Raw genomic sequence first — 18,086 nt, 5'->3', positions numbered from 1 at the left:
AGGCAGACCAGCGGCGTGACTTGCGACGCTGCGCTTTTCCTGCTGGTCATTTTCAGGCCAGTTCATTCTGTCATGGGCATGCGGCAAGGGGCAGGACCCAAATGCAGGACTCTGAGGCAGGGACATGGTATTTGAGAGTAGTTTAATTATGGCAAAGGTCACACACAGGTCAGCAATCCAAAAAGCCAGAAGCACAAAAATCCAGAAACGAAGTTGATAACTTCAGGCAAAACTTGAAAGATGAACAAAACAAGATTTAAGTATATTGGCACAGAAACACTGTCATGAAGGAGATAGATGCCTCTGTAATCACACACAATGCTGCAGCGTCAACCACAACGAACTGGCAACTGACAATGTAAAACACAAGACTGACAGCTGCTGCCAAAGGCAGGTGTGCCCAGGGCAGTGGCCTGGCCATGCCCCTGACAGGGTGACAATGTCTTCTTCTTCTTTTTCTTTCAGCTTGTCCTGTTAGGGGTCGCCACAGTGTGTCATCTTTTTCCATCTAAGCCTATCTCCTGCATCTTCCTCTCTTAACGCCAACTGCCCTCATGTCTTCCCTCACAACATCCATCAGGCTTCTCATCGGTCTTCCTCTCGCTCTTTTGCCTGGCAGCTCCATCCTCAGTACCCTCTAATTAGCTCATTTTTAATCCTATCTAATCTGGTCACTCCGAGTGAGAACCTCAATATCTTCATTTCTGCCACCTCCAGTTCTGCTTCCTGTTGTCCCTTTTGTGCCAACGTCTCTAATCCATACATCATGGCCAGCCTCACCACTGTTTTGTAAACTTTGCCCTTCATCGTAGCAGAGACTCTTCTGTCACATAACATACCAGACACCTTCCGCCAACTGTTCCAACCTGCTTAGACTCGTTTCTTCACTTCCTTACCACACTCACCATTGCTCTGTATTGTTGACTCCAAGTATTTGAAGTCGTCACCCTTGCTATCTCTTCTCCCCTGGAGCCTCACTCTTCCCCCTCCACGCCTCCCATTCACACACATATATTCTGTTTTACTTCAGCTAATCTTCATTCCTCTCATTTCAAGTGCATGCCTCCATCTTGCCAATTGTTCCTCCACCTGCACCCTGCTTTCACTGCATTTCACGATATCATCTCCAAACATCATGGTCCAAGGGGATTCCAGTCTAACTTAATCTGTCAGCATTTCAATGACCACAGCAAACAGGAAGGGGCTCAGAGCTGATCCCTGATGCAGTCCCACCTCCACCTTAAATTCTTTTGTCACACCGTGGGCACACCTGCCCTCATACATGTCCTGTACTATTCTATCATATTTCTCCGCCACACCAGATTTACGCATGCAATACCACAGTTCCACTCTTGGTACTCTGTCATAGGCTTTCTCTAGATCCACAAAAACTCAATGCACAGTAGTTCCCTCTGACCCTCTCTGTACTTTTCCACTACCATCCTCAGGGTAAATAATCCATCTGTGGTACACTTTCTAGGCATAAAACCATACTGTTGCTCGCAGATCCTTACTTCTGTCCTGAGTCTAGCCTCCACTACTCTTTCCCATAACTTCATTGTGTGGCTCATCAACTTTATTCCTCTATAATTCCCACAGCTCAGAATATCGCCTTTGTTCTTAAAAATGGGACCTGGAACACATTTCCTCCATTCTTCTAGCATCTTCTCGCATGCTAGTAGTCTGTTGAATATGTTGGTCAAAAACTCTATAATAACGTCTCCAAATTACTTCTATACCTCCATAGGTATGTCATCAGGACAAACTGCCTTTCTATTTTTCAACCTCTTGAGTGCCTTTCTAACTTCTGCCTTTCTAATCATTGCCACTTCCTGGTCCTTCACACTTGCCTCTTCTACTCTTCCTGCCTCTCTCATTTTCTTCATTCATCAACTTCTCAAAGTATTCTTTGCATCTACTTAGCACATAACTGGCACCAGTAAACACATTTCCACCTCCATCCTGAATCACCCTTAACTGGTGCACATCCTTCCCATATCTATCCCTCTGTCTGGCACTCCTGTCGAGATCCTTTTCTCCTTCTTTCATGTCCAACCAGGTGTACATGTCTTCATATGCCTCTTGCTTAGCCTTTACCACCTCTACCTTTGCCATATGTCGCATCTCGATGTCCTCCTTTTGCCTCTCCTCAGTCCTCTCTATGTCCCACTTCTTCTTAGCTAATCTCTTTCCTTGGATGACTTCCTGTATTTTTTAATTCCACCATCAAACCTCCTTCTCCCCTGTCCTACCAGGAGTCACACCAAGTACTCTCCAGCCTGTATCCCTGATCACCTTGGCTATGGTAGTCCAGTCTTCCGGACCTTCTCCTGCCCATCGAGAGATGGTCTCACCTCTTACGGAAAGGCCCCACAACATTCTTCCTTTCTCAGCTTCCACCACATGGTTCTCTGCTCTTCCTTTGTCTTCTTAATCTTCCTACCCACCACCAGGCATCCGACACACTACCATCCTATGCTGTCGAGCTACACTCTCCCCTACCACTACTTTACAGTCAGTAACCTCCTTCAGATTACATCGTCTGCACAAAATACAATCCACCTGCGTGCTTCTCCTTCCGCTCTTGTAGGTCAGTATTTCTTCATGCCTCTTCTGGAAAAAAGTGCTCACTACAGTCATTTCCACCCTTTTTGCAAAGTCCACCACCATCTGTCTCTCAAAATTCCTTTCCCTGATGCCGTACTTACCAATCACTTCTTCATTGTCCATGACATTCTGCACCAATCACAACTCTCTCTCTCTGTCTAGGATGCTCAGAACTACTTCATCTAGTTCCTTCCAGAATTTCTCTTTCACCTCTAGGTCACATCCTACCTGTGGAGCATAGCCGCTAATCACATTATACATAAATCCCCAAAATTTCAAATTTCAGCTTCATCACTTGATCTGATACCCTTTTCACCTCCAAGACATTTTAGCCACCTCTTCCTTTAAAATAACCCCTACTCCATTTTTCCCCCTATCTACTCCATGGTAAAATAATTTAAACCCTGCTCCTAAACTTCTAGCCTTACTACATTTCCACTTGCTCTATTGGATGCATATTATATCAAACCTTTCTCCTCAACATCTTGTCAATGAATTCCTGAGCTTTTCCTGTCATAGTCCCAACATTCAAAGTCCCTACACTCATTTGCCAACGAATTTGGTTTTGGTTTTGTCCTCAACCCAAAGTAGCTGAATTTCCACCGACACCCTGCAGGTTAGCGGTGGTTGGGGTGGGCGTTGTTAACCCTGGCCACGACAGATCCGGTATGGCATTGTTTGGATGAACACTCATATTTGTTTGGCACAGTTCTATGCCGGATGCCCTTGCTGACACAACCCCCTGCATTTATCCGTGCTTGGGACCGGCCTACAGATTACACTGGCTTGTGCCCCTATACGGCTGCATTGACAGGATGAGAATTAAAATACTGTAACCTGATTACTTTAACAAGACATGTAATTTCAATGGATGACATGTCTGATGTTGCTCATAGTGGTCAAAGGGATCACTCAGGGGCTTAGTGTGTTCGCTCAGACAGATGTAGTCTGGCTCAGAGTATATAAAATACTGTTAGTTTTTGTGGTGTCTGTGTGCAGTTTTACCTGTGTCATAGTATTGCTCTTAAAAAAGAAACAAATATTGGCATTTTGAACAAAGTGTTCTGTTGGCATCACTTCCAACTGAATCTGGAGCAGATGCCACAGTGAGTAGTCCTCTGATCTGAACAAATACAAAATGTGCCCAATGAACGGGAGACATTTGCGACAAGTGTTTCAAACCATTATGGAGTACCAAATGGACGGAAGTCGTGTAGCTCTCTATAATCCAGAAAAGTGACAAATACAACACTATTGAACACAGAGGTGCCATGAATGGGAATTGTCAGAAAAAAGATTTATGACATCTAAAGTCTGGTAAAAGTCAGATTTTAATTAATCTGAGATTATGTTTAGGTGCCTGCTCCTATTTTGATGGTGATATCGTTCACAACTTTTAACTGCCCATGTATAAAAAATAGCAACATTGATCTGAGGTAATTGGAGTTATGAATCATTTTTACCTGGGCCATTTAAAAGGGGACAGCTCTTTGGTGATAGGTACATCACTTTTTTTTGTGTATTTGAGGAAATATAGGCTATATACAATGAAAGCTATTGCATTTTAAAGGAACCTAAACTCAAACAAAATGTTTTGTTTTTGCGAGTATACATATGTATGTGTTCCCCTCCCCCAGTCGTCTCAACACAGTGTTCTTATTAATATTGCATTCATGTAATAACAATTAAGAAAATTGATGAATCAATTGTCATCCATCCCAGCCGCCATATTTCGCAATATTCCCCTCTGTTGTCAAACAAAATTAATGGCACAACTGCTCTACCGCTTACGTTCCGAATGCACCCACAAACCGGTAAAACAAGATATGGACTCTCTGTGTATACTGTGATATCTTCGATAATTTAAAGTTTGATGCTGCCAATCCATAGATAATCTACATACTGTGGTGTAAACTTGGAAATGGGGGGCTAGTTCCATTTTAACTGCATTGCAATCTTTGCAGACACTTCGCGGATCAGATGCTGTCACCAAAAACAAAGAGAAAATATGGGGGAAAGAGGTCCAACCAAGGACATTGAGAGTGAGTAAGAAAACATTCTTTAATTTTTGCCAAAGTATCTTGAATTTCTGACTAAACAACCAAGTGGTGTGCCTTGAATAAAGTGTACTTTCATAGCGATGACAGGGTCTGGCACTTAGGAGAAGAAATGACAAGATTTGGATAGACAGACTTTTGGTGAGTTTGTGGTTTTTGTTAAAACATCAGGCATCAAAAGCAACAAAAATGTCCCTAAATGAAAGCCAAACAGTCTCGTCAGTGAGAGTTGATATGTTTCTAAAAACGCCATGTCCAAATATCTGCTGTCAGAGGAAAGATAAAGCTATATTTGATCATTCATTTATTTCCCAGTATTGCATACTTGGCTCATATGAGTTGATAGTGAGTCAAGGCCCCACAGGGGTTCTTATTATCAGTGGTTTGACAATGTCATGAAAACTGATTTTACTTATTTTGTGTGATATTGAAGTTAGGGAATTGTTTTTTTTAACTGTTTTGTAAGAGGGAGCTGCTTGTGCCTCTATGCATGAATAGTCACATTCAAAATTTACTGTGTAGTGTTGTCCAAATACAGTTTTTTGGTTGGGATGAAATACTTTACTTCTCTCTATCAAATGTGTGAAGCAGGAGTTACAAAGTTACAAACAAAACATTTTCAGACTATTGTGGAAAGGGCGGCAGCAGAGTGGGTCAGATGGAAAGCATTGGCCTCACAATTCTGAGGTCCTGGGTTCAACCCCGGACCCGCCTGTGTGGAGTTTGCATGTTCTCCCCGTGCCTGCATGGGTTTTCTCCAGGCATTTTGGTTTCCTCCCACATCCCCAAAACATACAACATTATTTTGACACTCAAAACAGCCCTTAGGTGTGATTGTGAGTGTGACTGTTGTCTGTCTCTATGTGCCCTGTGATTGGCTGGCACCCAGTTCATGTTATACCTTGCCTTCTCCCCGATGATAGCTAAGCTAGGATCCAGCACTCCTCGAACCTAAGCGGCTGTCACGTCCCATCTGAACGAGAGGTAGGACCCAAATGCAGGAACTCGGAAGACGCAAGGTAGTTCAAGAAGAGACACGTTTATTATATGCCGAGGTCAGGGATCGACCAGGCAGTCCGGTGCAGCAGCGGTTGTTGGGGCGTCGGGCGAAGAGAGCAGATGAGTGGGCAGGCAGTAGTCGGTACACGGGGAAACAATCAACGCAGGCAAAAGGATCAAGGAGTCAGGCTTACAGGGTTGGTCGGAGAACGGACGAAGGTCGGTACACACAGGTTCAGTCAGGAATACGAGGGTGCTGGAACGGGACATAAAGCTCAACGAACTGGCGGCTGACCAGCTGTCACTGGGTCCTAAATATACGGGGGATGATCAGCCCGCATGAGGCACAGGTGTGTGCCTCCCAATTAGCGCACCCGCACAGCTTGTGCTGGAGCGGCAGGATCATGACAGCGGCTCAGAAAATGGATGGATGGATGGAAAGCACGGGGTTTGTAGTCCTTTTAATTACATTGTATTTTTCCATCCACCAATTCTTAAATGGAATAGCAATGAGAAATACAATTTTTTTTATCAGTCCGATTAACTCATTATTATTTAATGTAAACTTGTGTTATAACCATAAAAATGAATACTTAACATCCACAATATTAGACGGTATGAACAATAAATCAGACCATTAGACCTACTTACTCCACATATGTGGCACAGTGACAAAATGGTTAGCCAATTTGTCTTACAGCTCTGAGGAGCCAGGTTTTTAATACCCCCGTGGGGAGTTTGCATGTTCTCCGCATGGCTGTGTGGATTTTCTCCGGGTAGTCCGATTTCCTCCTACATCCCCAAAACATGCATCGTCGGTTGACTAAAGACTCAAAACTGCCCATAGGTGTGTGAAAGTTGTTTGAATGTTTGTATCTTTATGCTGTATGTGTCCTGCGAATGTCTAGCAATCAGTTCAGGACGTACCCCTTGGCTTGCCCTGACTCATCTGGGATAGGGTTGTGTATGTCTTCGACGCAAGTGAGGATAAGTGGTATGGAAAATGGATGGATCAATACTACTCCAAAACATGGATTTAATAATTACAATCAATCACGCTTTCTACTCCTTTTTTATGAATAGGATGCATATCTAAAGCTCCTAATATCACCATATGAGAGCTTTGAAAAAAGCAGTGAATGAAAATCTAAAACTAAGGATTTTTTTTCTTCTAGTATTAAAATATCAATCCATTAGGATAACATACTGTAGGTAACCACAGTTCAGTATAAGTCAGTCATGGCTTTGAGACTATGGATAACAATAATTGTACTAATAATGATAGTTACACTATATTGGCAAAAGAATTCTCTCACCTGCCTTGACTCACATAATTTTAAGTGATATCCCATTCTAAATCCATGTGGTTTTATTCAATGTTGGTCTACCCTCTGGAGTTACAGTATAACAGCTTCAACTCTCATGGGAAAGATTTCAATAAGTTTTAGGAGTGAGTTTATGGGAATTTTTGATAATTCTTCCAGCAGCATATTGATGAGGTCACACACTGATGTTGGCTGAGATGGCCTGGCTCACTGTCTACTCGAAATCAACCCAGAGGTATTCTATTAGTTTGAGGATAGTAGTCTGTGCAGCCCAGAAATGTTCACCCATATCAAATTTTCTGATTCATTTCTTCATGGACCTTGCTTTGTGCAGGTGTGAACAGATAATTTGGATCAGGAAGAGGTAATCCCCAAATTGTTTGACTGTCCAAAATCTCTTGGTGTTCTGAAGCATTCAGAGTTGATTCATAAAGACATGGATGAGAGAGCTTGATCACGCAGCAGCTACGCATCTCATGGAATCAAACGGGCAGCACATCAGTCCAAGTCTTCATTGGCTTCCAGTCTGTTCAATAACTTTTTTTCAGATCTTACTCTATTTACCTATTTATTCCTTTTCAAGTATGTATAAGCCTGGCTTTGCGCTGTGTTACTGAACATTTAGCGTTGTATGAGCTGGGCTGGACTCAGATCTATGCATTGTTGGTTGGTTGTTCCAAAGTTGAAACTTAAAATTAAAGCAGACTGAACTTTTTCAATCAGAGCGCCTTTTCTTTGAAACGACCTACCTGAGGAGCTGTGACGAGTAAATTTGGTGACAACTCTTAAATCCTTTCTTAAAATACAATTTTAAAGGTTGGCTTTTATGTGATGTCTATCCATCCATTTTTATGATTATTTCTTTATTTTTCTGAATGTATTATTGCTACTTCTATTCATTTTATTGTGTTTATTTTTTTTATTAATTCATTTATAAAAACATTTTATATAATCTTGTTTTTATGTTTTTAGATTTACTTGTCTATTTATTCATTGATATATTGATTAGTTTTATTATATGATGCTGTTTTTATAGGTTTTTAGATGCACTTGCCTATCTATCTTTTCATCCTACTTTTTATCCTCTCAGACAACCCAGTTTCTTACATGCTTGTGGCTTCATTGCCTGGGGCTGCACTGTTTTTTGTTCAGTTTTGTTTTTCTTGATATATGATCGGGATGTGTGGTGTGTACTGTGTTTTATTCTGTCCGTCAAAAAGTCCATCCATCCATCTTCTTCCACTTTTATGGATCAGATCGTGGGGGCAGCAGCTTTAGCAAGGATACCCAGAGATCCCTTTCCCTGGCCACTTCATCCAGGCTTTCTGGAGGGATCCTGAGGCATTCCCAGGCCAGCCGAGAGACACAGTCTCTCCATTGTGTCCTGGGTCGTCCTCCGGGTCTCTTTCCAGTGTGAGGTGCCCGGAATACTTTACCATGAAGGCGAGCAGGAGGCATCTGGATCAGATACCCCAGCCACCTCATCGGCCTCCTCTTATGCGGAGGAGCAGTGGCTCAAAATTGGATGAACGAGGTTCTCACCATATCTCTAAGGGAACGCCCAGAAATCCAGCGAAGAAACTCATTTCCGCTGCTTGTATCTGGGATCTTATTCTTTCGGTCATGACCTAACACTTGAAATAAAAAGACTAAAATTCAGTTATTATTTTACTGTCATTGCATATAAAAACATATACATGCCCCCCTTCACAGAAAAACTACAATATTCAATCCCTGCACATCATCAGCAACCATAGCAAACACATAGAATATGATATATCAGTATTTAAAAATGCTTACTATCAGTGTATAAAAATACATCTATATGCATACATTCTAATACAGAAACTATTGTATAATAAAGGTAAACTAATAAGTCAGTTTGAAAAATAAAAGTAATTAGGAAATAAAAAAAACTAACGATAATGGAAAATCCCAAACTGTTATAACCCTCATTGCTACATGCACCTTGCGTAGGTACACACTGCCGAGACACCATAGACCATATACACTAGCATGAAACAGGACACCAGAGAAGATGTTCTTTTTCGGGTATACCTTGATTGCTGCAGTGGGACAAGCAAGTCAGTTATTATACCGTAAATGAGGAAGCGGCAATTGTGCCAAATATCCATTGCATGGAATGAATGTACTTTCATTTGTGGGTGAGAGTTGACACATGCCTGAGGCCTGGTTGCGTTATCTGACCCTGTCCCAAAAATCCAGACAGCTGAGAAGGTAAAAGAGTTCATTGTGGTATCTCAGCAATTCAATACTAAATTGTTCTCAGTCTTTGCACCTTTTCAATAATAACCTTCAAAGATTTTAATGTAGTTCAGAAAAAAAAAAAAACACTCACAAAAAAGCGGAACATAACTTCGCTGGGTCTTTAACAAGCAAGTCAAATTTGGTACTTATCTGTCCATTTCTGAAAATATTTCTTAAAATGTTTCTGCACTTCCATCCCACAAATAGGAAACACTGTCTCTTTCTAAAAATGACTACAGTACTTTCAATAAAGCTAACATTTTAATCGCCACCATTTACAAATTTTACTCTAAACTTAGTTGCCTCTTTCAGTGTTAAGGATGAAATTTTGTCTGTCATGCTTTTGTGAATCCAAAAAACAGATTTCTGGTAAATGTGTGGCCCCCACTACTGCATCTCCAGGACCAGTGCAGCATGAGCATCTGTGAAAAGTATCAGAGTAATAATTCTGATCAAACATAATACACAGATCCGAATCTGAATCATAATTTTTTGCCAAGTATGTCAAAAACACAAGGAATTTGTCTCCAGTAGTTGGAATTGAACAATATTCTCATGTAGTGACCATTGCAGAAATGGCACAGAGACTTCCAGAAATGTATGCTGATTAAACTGACTAGTAGTGTGATAATCTGGGACAATTTCAATTATGATAATGGTGCAGATACTTCTCAAGCATGAGTGGCCAGTATAGGCCAACAACAGATATGCAAGTAGTGGAGGGTAGTGAAATTACGACAGTGCATCCATGGATATGTATAACTGCCTAACAGCGATGTGATGACAATCTCAAGACAAAAATCTGCAGCATGTTATAAATTCAATTGTGAATTAACAATTTAAGAAGTTAATGGCAAGAGGGAAGAAGTTGTTGGAATGTCTGCTAGTTTTAGTTTGCCTTGTTCAATAGTGCCAACCTGAGGGAAGGAGCTGGAAAAAAAGTGGTGATCAGGATGAGGAGGGTCCAAGAGGATTCTGTGTTCGCTTTTCTTTGTTCTGGTAGCCTGCAAAGGTGGGTAGGGGGAAACTGGCAATCTTTCAGCAAATTGTCCATTGCACTCAGAGTTTGTCCTTTTTCGTAGCAGCAACAAACCAGATTATAAAAGGATGAAGATTGGACTGTTTCAATAATTACGGTGGAGAACTGCCTCAACAACTTCTGTGGCAGGCCATGCTTACTTTGAAGCTGCAAGAAGTATGTCTGTTGGGCCATTTTGAGGATGGAGTTGATATTGATCTACCACTTCAGGTCCGGAGAGACTGTAATTCCCAGGATCTTGAAGGCCTTGATGGTTTAGACAGGGTAGTCGGGCAGTATGAGGGGCTGTTATGGCGAAGGATGCCTCCTGAAGTCTATGATCAACTCTACAGTCTTGAGCGTGTTCTGCTCCAGGTTGTGTCGGCTGCACCAGCAGTCGATATCCAGACTCATCACTGTCACCAATGAGGCCGATGACTCTCGTATCATCTGCAAACTTCAGGAGATTGACAGCCGGGTGCATTTAGGTGGTTGGGTAGAAGGAGAAGAGTAGCGGGGAGAGGACACAACTTTGGGGTGCCCTGTTGCTGGTGGTGAATGTATGTTAGGTGGTGTCACCCAGCCTCACCTGCTGTCTCCTGATCATCACAAAGCCGTAAATTGACTGGCAGATGCCAGGGGTGATACTGAGCTGGAGAAGCTTGGAAAAGAGGAATTCGGGGATGATGGTGAGAGCACAGAGCTGAAGTCCACAAACGGGATCCTTGTGCAGGTTCCTATGCCGTCAAGGTGTTCTGGGATGAAGTGCAGTCCCATGTTGACTGCGTTAACCACAGACCTGTTAGCTCGTTACAGATTCATAACCAAAAACTACATTCGGTTTGTCTCTCTTTCCACACCATGTATTGGTTAGCCCAAGTTATTATTATTATTTTTTTTAATCTACCACTATATAGTGCCTTGTGAAAGTATTCGGCCCCCTTGAACTTTTCAACCTTTCGCCATATTTCAGGCTTCAAACATAAAGATATAAAATAAAATTTACAAAGTATTAATGCAAGGGTGATGAATAATATTCCACACCCCACTTTTCAGGTTTTTATTTGTTTAAGCTTAACATATCAAATAAATTTCGTTCCATTTCACAATTATGTCCCACTTGTTGATTGTTGACAAATAGTTTTTTAATTAATGAAATTAATTTTATATCTATATATCTATATATATTACTTTATTATTTATTTATTATTTTACTATCTATATATATAAGCCTGAAATGTGGTGAAAGGTTGAAAAGTTCAAGAGGCCAAATACTTTCACAAGGCACTGTATACTCATTATAATTCCTCAATGGGAAATGTATTTGTATTTCACAACATTCAGAGAACCAGACCACATAAATTAATGCATGGAAAAGCTAGCCAACAAACTAACATTTCTCCAACAACTCGTTGCCATTTTAACATTTTGGTCAGCAGCAAGACTTGATACCGTGCCCTCTGACTCCAAAGCGCAAGTCCTTACAGATGACCTACTTCTTCAGAACATTTGCTAAAAATAGACCAACAAAAACCTTAATTCATGACAAAATTGTAATGGAGTAATGGAAGCGTAAGGCTGTTGAGCTTTTGTTACAGGCCCTCTTTACTTAGAAACATTGACCAACAATCATATAGATACAATCACAATCATATCATATATAGCCTAGTATTCCTTAAAAGTATTGGTTTAAAAAAGCAATTTTATTTCATCTCAACTTGCATGCACTTCTGTGCTTGTTTCCTAACTCTGAGGTGTCCCTGTTATTGCTAATCACTCCTCTCTGAATTGGAAGGTCTGTTAATTCAGGTGCGCTTTTGCGGAACACGCCAAGAAGCAACTCCTTGAATTACACAACTCTTTCCACCATACACCCTATCAAAAACAACCTTTTGTTTACTGTGGGGAGAATCTATAGACAGACAAATGGTAAGAATTAAAGCAGCTTTGATTAATGATCTGTAACTGGAAAACCAGTGTGTACTGCCATTTATATTTTATCTCAGACACATGGCACTGTTAATAAAACACTAATATACAATTTTATATACTGGGCTTACAACCATGGTTTGGACAAAAATTTGGGGCCTTCCCTCCAGAAGCTTTATGAAATGAACTGAATGATGTCATAGTGGTAAAGAAAACAAATATTGAATTTATTTTCAAAACAGCTTCCTAATATCAAACACAGCACTTTGGAATCTAGAAGCAGGACATTTTTCTTTCATTCTATGATAAAGTCATACATTAGTTTTCGGATTAAATTTCAAGATGAACCTAAAAGTAATGACCTTTGCAGGCAAACTTAATTCAACCTTCTCTAAAGTGTTGAGTAAACAATTCCAACTGTTTTGTGTTTTATTATCTATAATCATAGAAATGGAATGTATTATTATTCACATTTATTTCAAAGGCTACTGTCATGAAATGGATGATTTTTAGTATGTTATTAATGAAAAAACGTCAGCCAATATGGGCCTATGTGTTTTTTTCACCACAAAACAGGATTTTCATGCTCTTTGTAACTCCCGCCATGAAAATCCTCTCGAGGGATTTGTTTTCGAGAAGACGCAGGAAGTGACATAAAGGACAGCAGCCCCCCCAAGTGGACTCGTATGTTTTTATTAGTTTTACCTCCGGGAAGGTAGCTCGTTGTTCCTTCGTGTTAGCCAAAATGCCGGCTCATTGCATTGCTGGACATTGCTTGAACACTCGGGAGAATGGATTTACCCTTCATAAGTTTGCAAGAGACCTGGTTGTTTGTAAAAAAATGATTGCATGGGTGCAGAGGACGAGAGCTTTGTGGGTTCCGAATGACAGGTAAGTGTGTATAGAGCTACTAAAAAAAATAATAGTTTGGGGCAGACCACGTAATCGGTCTCTCATAACATAATAAAAGATCCGCGTATGAAATATGTCGATGTGCGCGTCGGACGGCGGTGAATCTGAAGAACCCAGCCAAGAATGTCTCACTCAGCCATGTGCGCGCAGTAATGCGCCCCGGCTCGACGGTGTTGATCGAGTACTGCGGCGACCATGAACATCCCCCTAAAAGCAGCACAACTCGGCTACATTCTATGCCACCACGGTGCCGAAAATCAGCCACACCGGCTGAGGCGAAGGCTGCGCATCGGGATTTGCGGACAGGGCGGCTCTGAAAAACCCAGTAAAGAATGCCTCACTCAGCTGCGTGCGCGCAGCAAAGCGCCCTGGCTCGAATGTGTTGCTCATCGCGTCCTACGGCGTCTGTGAGCAACCCCCTAAAGCAGCATGGCTCTGCTCCGTCATAAGCCACACCGGCTGGCTGCAATGAGCCGCGATGGCTCATCTCCGCCGTGGAAGTGGATCGGAGAGGGATGGGGTTTGGCCGTGATCGCATATCATGTGAATATGGCTCGAAACAATAGTGTAATATTGCCCCGAGGGCTCGAAACAATAGTGTAATATTGCCCCGTTAACTTCACACGCTTGTGTTGTGTTCTCCTTTTCGAAAAGAGCTTCTATGTCAGAAGGGGCGCGTTTGTCTCCCATAGTTACGGTGCACCGCGTGTTTTCATTGTTTTCATTTTCCAGGTGACGTCACGGACGGAGGATGCTGCCAATATAGCGATCACATAGATAACTAGCAACTTTGCGCATGGATAACACGCTCTCCACTCGCATTTATTTTTTTGTATAGACATTGAAGTGAATAATGTTATATGTATTTTTCATTACGGAACCTATTTTAGAATGTTTATAGGGATGAGACTTCGGCTTTAAAGGTCAACTGACAAGTCGACGATCTTTGAAATTGCGGATCTTATGGACGGGATTCGGCGGCAATTGGACATTCTTGTCCTGGGATGGCCACAGCTGGTTCAAGCCCATGCGGCAGTGATGAGCAATCCACGTCCGAGCCACGCCCACGTCCCAGTAGAAACAGACTCGGTGCTGATTGACCCTCATGTCACGGTAGCAACCGACCCGCTAGGGAGCCGAGCCCACGTCGCGGTGGCGACTGACCCGCTGCCGACCCAGGCCCACGTAGCGGTGGCGACAGACCCTCCGCTGAGCCATGCCCATGTTGCGGTAGCAACCGACCCACTGCCACGTCAAGCTCACATCTCGGTGGGAACTGAGCTTCCACCGAGGCACCTCCACACTTCGTCGGTGACCGTTCCTCGGCCGCCCAAAGACCACATCCACGCCTCATCGTTGACTGACCCTTAGCTGCCCGGTGACCACATCCCGGCGGTTACCAGTCCATGTCTGCCTCCTTCCTGTCCTGGCAGCGGCAATGACTCCACGGTCGCCTGACATTCCTGTCTCAGTGCCGACCGGTCCACGGCCGGCTCACATTCTTGTCTTGGTGGCGACTACGACATCTCGGCTGCCTCATGTTCGTGTACCGGTGGTGACGATGACCTCACGGCTGCCTCACGTTCCTGAGCCACCGCCGACAGGTATAAGGCTGCCTCACGTTACTGTATCGACAGCGACCGGTGCACGGCTGCCTCACATTACTGTATCGTTGGTGACTGGTCCACTGCCACTGCATGTTCCTGTTTCAACGGCGAACCATCCACAGCCACCTCAAGCCCCTGTCTCAACGGCGACGAGCCCGCGGCTGCCTCAAGCCCGTCTCGACGCCGACTGGCCTGCGGCCGCCTCAAGCCCCTGTCTCGACGGTGACCACCCCGCAGTCGCCTCACGCCCCTGCCTCGACGGAGGTAACCTTCCACTCCTGCCTCGATGGCAACCAGTCAGCGGCTGCCTTCCGTTCCAGTTTAGAGGCCGGCTGACACCCGGCCTCTGATGACCACGCTTCGATGGCGGCTGATCATCAGCTGCCAACCGATCACCGGCCGCCTCATGACCAAGCCTTGGCAGCGACCGATTCCCAGCCACCACACGACCACGGCGTGGGAGGTCTTCATCGGGAGCCATCACATCCCCCCGTCTGGTTCGTGCTACGCCTTTGGGTTCCTCCTCAAGGACGTCCACCTGATCGCTCCGTGGGGACCCTGGTGCTTGGCGTCCTGACCAACCTCCTGACCTGCTCGGCTGGACGCCTCGTGATGGGTGGCCTGGATACCCAAATGTCTGTCTGTCATTAGCAAGGCTTGGCGACTGCCAAGAGGGGCATGGCCAGGCCACTGCTCTGAGCGGTGCTACATTTGACACCTGTCACCTGTCCCAGGTGTTACGCATTAGGCACTGTAATTAGACCAAGCATTTACCTGGTGGTGGTATCACAACTCACCATTGTTCTGCTCCCCTCATACATGTCCTGTACTATTCTAACATATTTCTCTGCCACACCAGACTTGCATGCAGTACCACAGTTCCTCCCCTGGTACTCTGTCATAGGCTTTCTCTCGGTCTACAAAGACACAATGTAGCTCCTTATGTTCTTTGTACTTTTCCACGAGCATCCTCAAGGCGAATAATGCATATGTGGTACTCTTTCTAGGCATGAAACCATACTGTTGCTCGCAGATACTTCACCTCCCCTCTCATTCATATACTTTGTTTTACTTCAGCTAATCTCCAATCCAATGCTTACCTCCATCTTTCTAATGGTTCCTACGCCTGCTCCCTGCTTTCACTGCAAATCACAATATCATCTGCAAACACCAGGGTCCAAGGGGAATTCCAATCTAACCTCATCTGTCAGCCTATCCATTACTTCCGCAAACAGGAAGGGGCTAAGCATGGAACCCTGATGCAGTCCCACCTCCACGTTATTCTTCTGACACAACTACGGCAAATCTCACTGCTGTTCTGCTGGCCTCATACATGTCCTGTACTATTCTACATTTCTCTGCCATGCCAAACATCCTTCTCTCTCATGTTCTTCATTCATCAAATTCTCAAAAGTATTTTTTCCATCTATTCATCACACTAGGGAGTGAGAAGATGCCTGAAGAATGGAGGAAAAGTGTGCTAGTTCCCATTTTTAAGAACAAAGGGGACTTACAGAGGTGTGGCAATTATAGAGGAATAAAGTTGATGAGCCACACAATGAAGCTATGGGAAAGAGTAGTGGAGGGTAGACTCAGGTCAGAAGTCAGCATCTGCGAGCAACAGTATGGTTTCATGCCTAGAAAGAGTACCAAAGATGCATTATTTGCCTTGAGGATGCGAATTGAAAAGTACAGAGAAGGTCAGAAGGAGCTACATTGTGTCTTACCAAGTACCGAGTACCAAGAGAGGAACTGTGGTAGTGCATGCGCAAGTCTGGTGTGGCGGAAAAATATGTTAGAATAGTACAGGACATATATGAGGGCAGCAGAACAGTGGTGATGTGTGCTGAGAAGAATTTAAGTTGAAGGTGGGATTGCATAAGGGATCAGCTCTGAGCCCCTTCCTGTTCCTTGGACCATGATGTTCGCAGATGATATTGTGATATGCAGTGAAAAATTAGAAAGCTGGAGGCATGCACTGGCAAGGAGAGGAATGAAGACCAGCCGAAGTAAAACAGAATATATGTGCGTGAGTGAGAGGGGTGGAGGAGGAAGAGTGGGGCTCCAGGGAGAAGAGATAGTAAGGGTGGACGACTTCAAATACTTGGGGTCAACAACCCAGAGCAATAGTGAGTGTGGTAAGGAAGTCAAGAAACAGCTTCAAACGGGTTGGAACAGCTGGCGGAAGTTGTCTGGTGTTCTTTGTGACAGAAGAGTCTCTGCTAGGATGAAGGGCAAAGTTTATAAAACAGTGGTGAGGCTGGCCATGATGTACAGATTAGAGACAATGGCGCCGAAGCGACAACAGGAAGCAGAAATGGAGGTGGCAGAAATGAAGATGTTGAGGTTCTCACTTGGAGTGACTAGGTTGGATAGGATTAGAAATGAGCTAATTAAACGGACACACAAAGTTGGATGTTTTGGAGACAAAGTTCGAGAGAGCAGACTTAGATGGTTTGGACATGTCCAGAGGTGAGAGAGTGAATATATTGATACCAGGGTGCTGAGGATGGAGCTGCCAGGCAAATGAGCGAGAGGAAGACCAAAGAAAAGGTTGATGGATGTTATGAGGGAAGATATGAGGACAGTGGGTGTTAGAGAGGAAGATGCACGAGATAGACTTAGATGGAAAAGATGACACGCTGTGGCGACCCCGAATGGGACAAGCCGAAAGGAAAAGAAGAATTAGACCAAGCATTTAGGAACTCGCTCTGGGGCTCGGCGGGGAGCCTAGCGGCGGAGGCGTGAGCTGAGCTCCGCCGTTTGGCGGAGCGAGCTCGTCTGACTCCGCGTCATTCTGCCCGAAGAACCATCCGAATATTTAACATTATTTACAGTCACCGATTCAAATCTTTATGGAAATATTCCTCCGTTTTCCCGATCAACCGATACTGCTATTTCTTCATCAGATGAGGATAAATCCAAGAAATCAGCGCTGGGCATAATGGTGTCCCATTTAATCGAGCGTTTGGAATGGCACGTAACACATCACATCCGCGCACGTAGGTCATGTGACTCGAGAAAATTGCGGCGCACATGAAAATTTGTAAAAAATCTTCTCAAAACACTATTAAATGAGAAAGGACTTAAGATTACATTATCAAGATAGAGTACATATTACATGACCTATTGGATACATTGTTACTCCAAACCACCGGAATTTCCCTTTCAAGATACAAATCAAATGAGTACAATGTACTATTGGGTGCTCCGATATTCATTTACAATGTAGATTCATGTACAATCGCCTGAAATATGTGTGGTTCAGATATGTTCAACATAACATCACTTCCACAATGAGTCAATGACCTTATAACAACAACCTCTTATTTGTACTCAGGGGAACTCTTGTGCAAAACAAGTT

General features: G+C 43.6%; 1 protein-coding gene and 1 long non-coding RNA gene across 3 annotated transcripts in view; one reads left to right on the top strand and one right to left on the bottom strand.

Annotated features, from left to right (window-relative positions):
- LOC133510384 (astrotactin-1-like) overlaps positions 1-18,086 on the bottom strand; it is a 442,032-nt gene that overhangs the window by 9,073 nt on the left and 414,873 nt on the right. The window lies entirely within an intron of this gene.
- The window catches only part of LOC133510387 (uncharacterized), a 45,616-nt gene that overhangs the window by 9,160 nt on the left and 18,370 nt on the right, over positions 1-18,086 (top strand). The window contains exons 2-3 of one of the 2 annotated variants that reach the window (XR_009797596.1): positions 4,572-4,649; positions 7,323-7,569. This is a non-coding gene — a long non-coding RNA (uncharacterized LOC133510387). Of the gene's footprint in view, positions 1-4,571; positions 4,650-7,322; positions 7,570-18,086 lie in introns of those variants that run through there. The other variant, XR_009797595.1, reaches the window with a different exon arrangement.

The sequence above is a fragment of the Syngnathoides biaculeatus genome, chromosome 13, assembly GCF_019802595.1.
Source record: "Syngnathoides biaculeatus isolate LvHL_M chromosome 13, ASM1980259v1, whole genome shotgun sequence".
Classification (NCBI taxonomy): domain Eukaryota; kingdom Metazoa; phylum Chordata; class Actinopteri; order Syngnathiformes; family Syngnathidae; genus Syngnathoides; species Syngnathoides biaculeatus.
The sequence above is the reverse complement of the archived record's forward strand: the minus strand, read 5'-3'. Positions and strand labels throughout refer to the sequence as shown.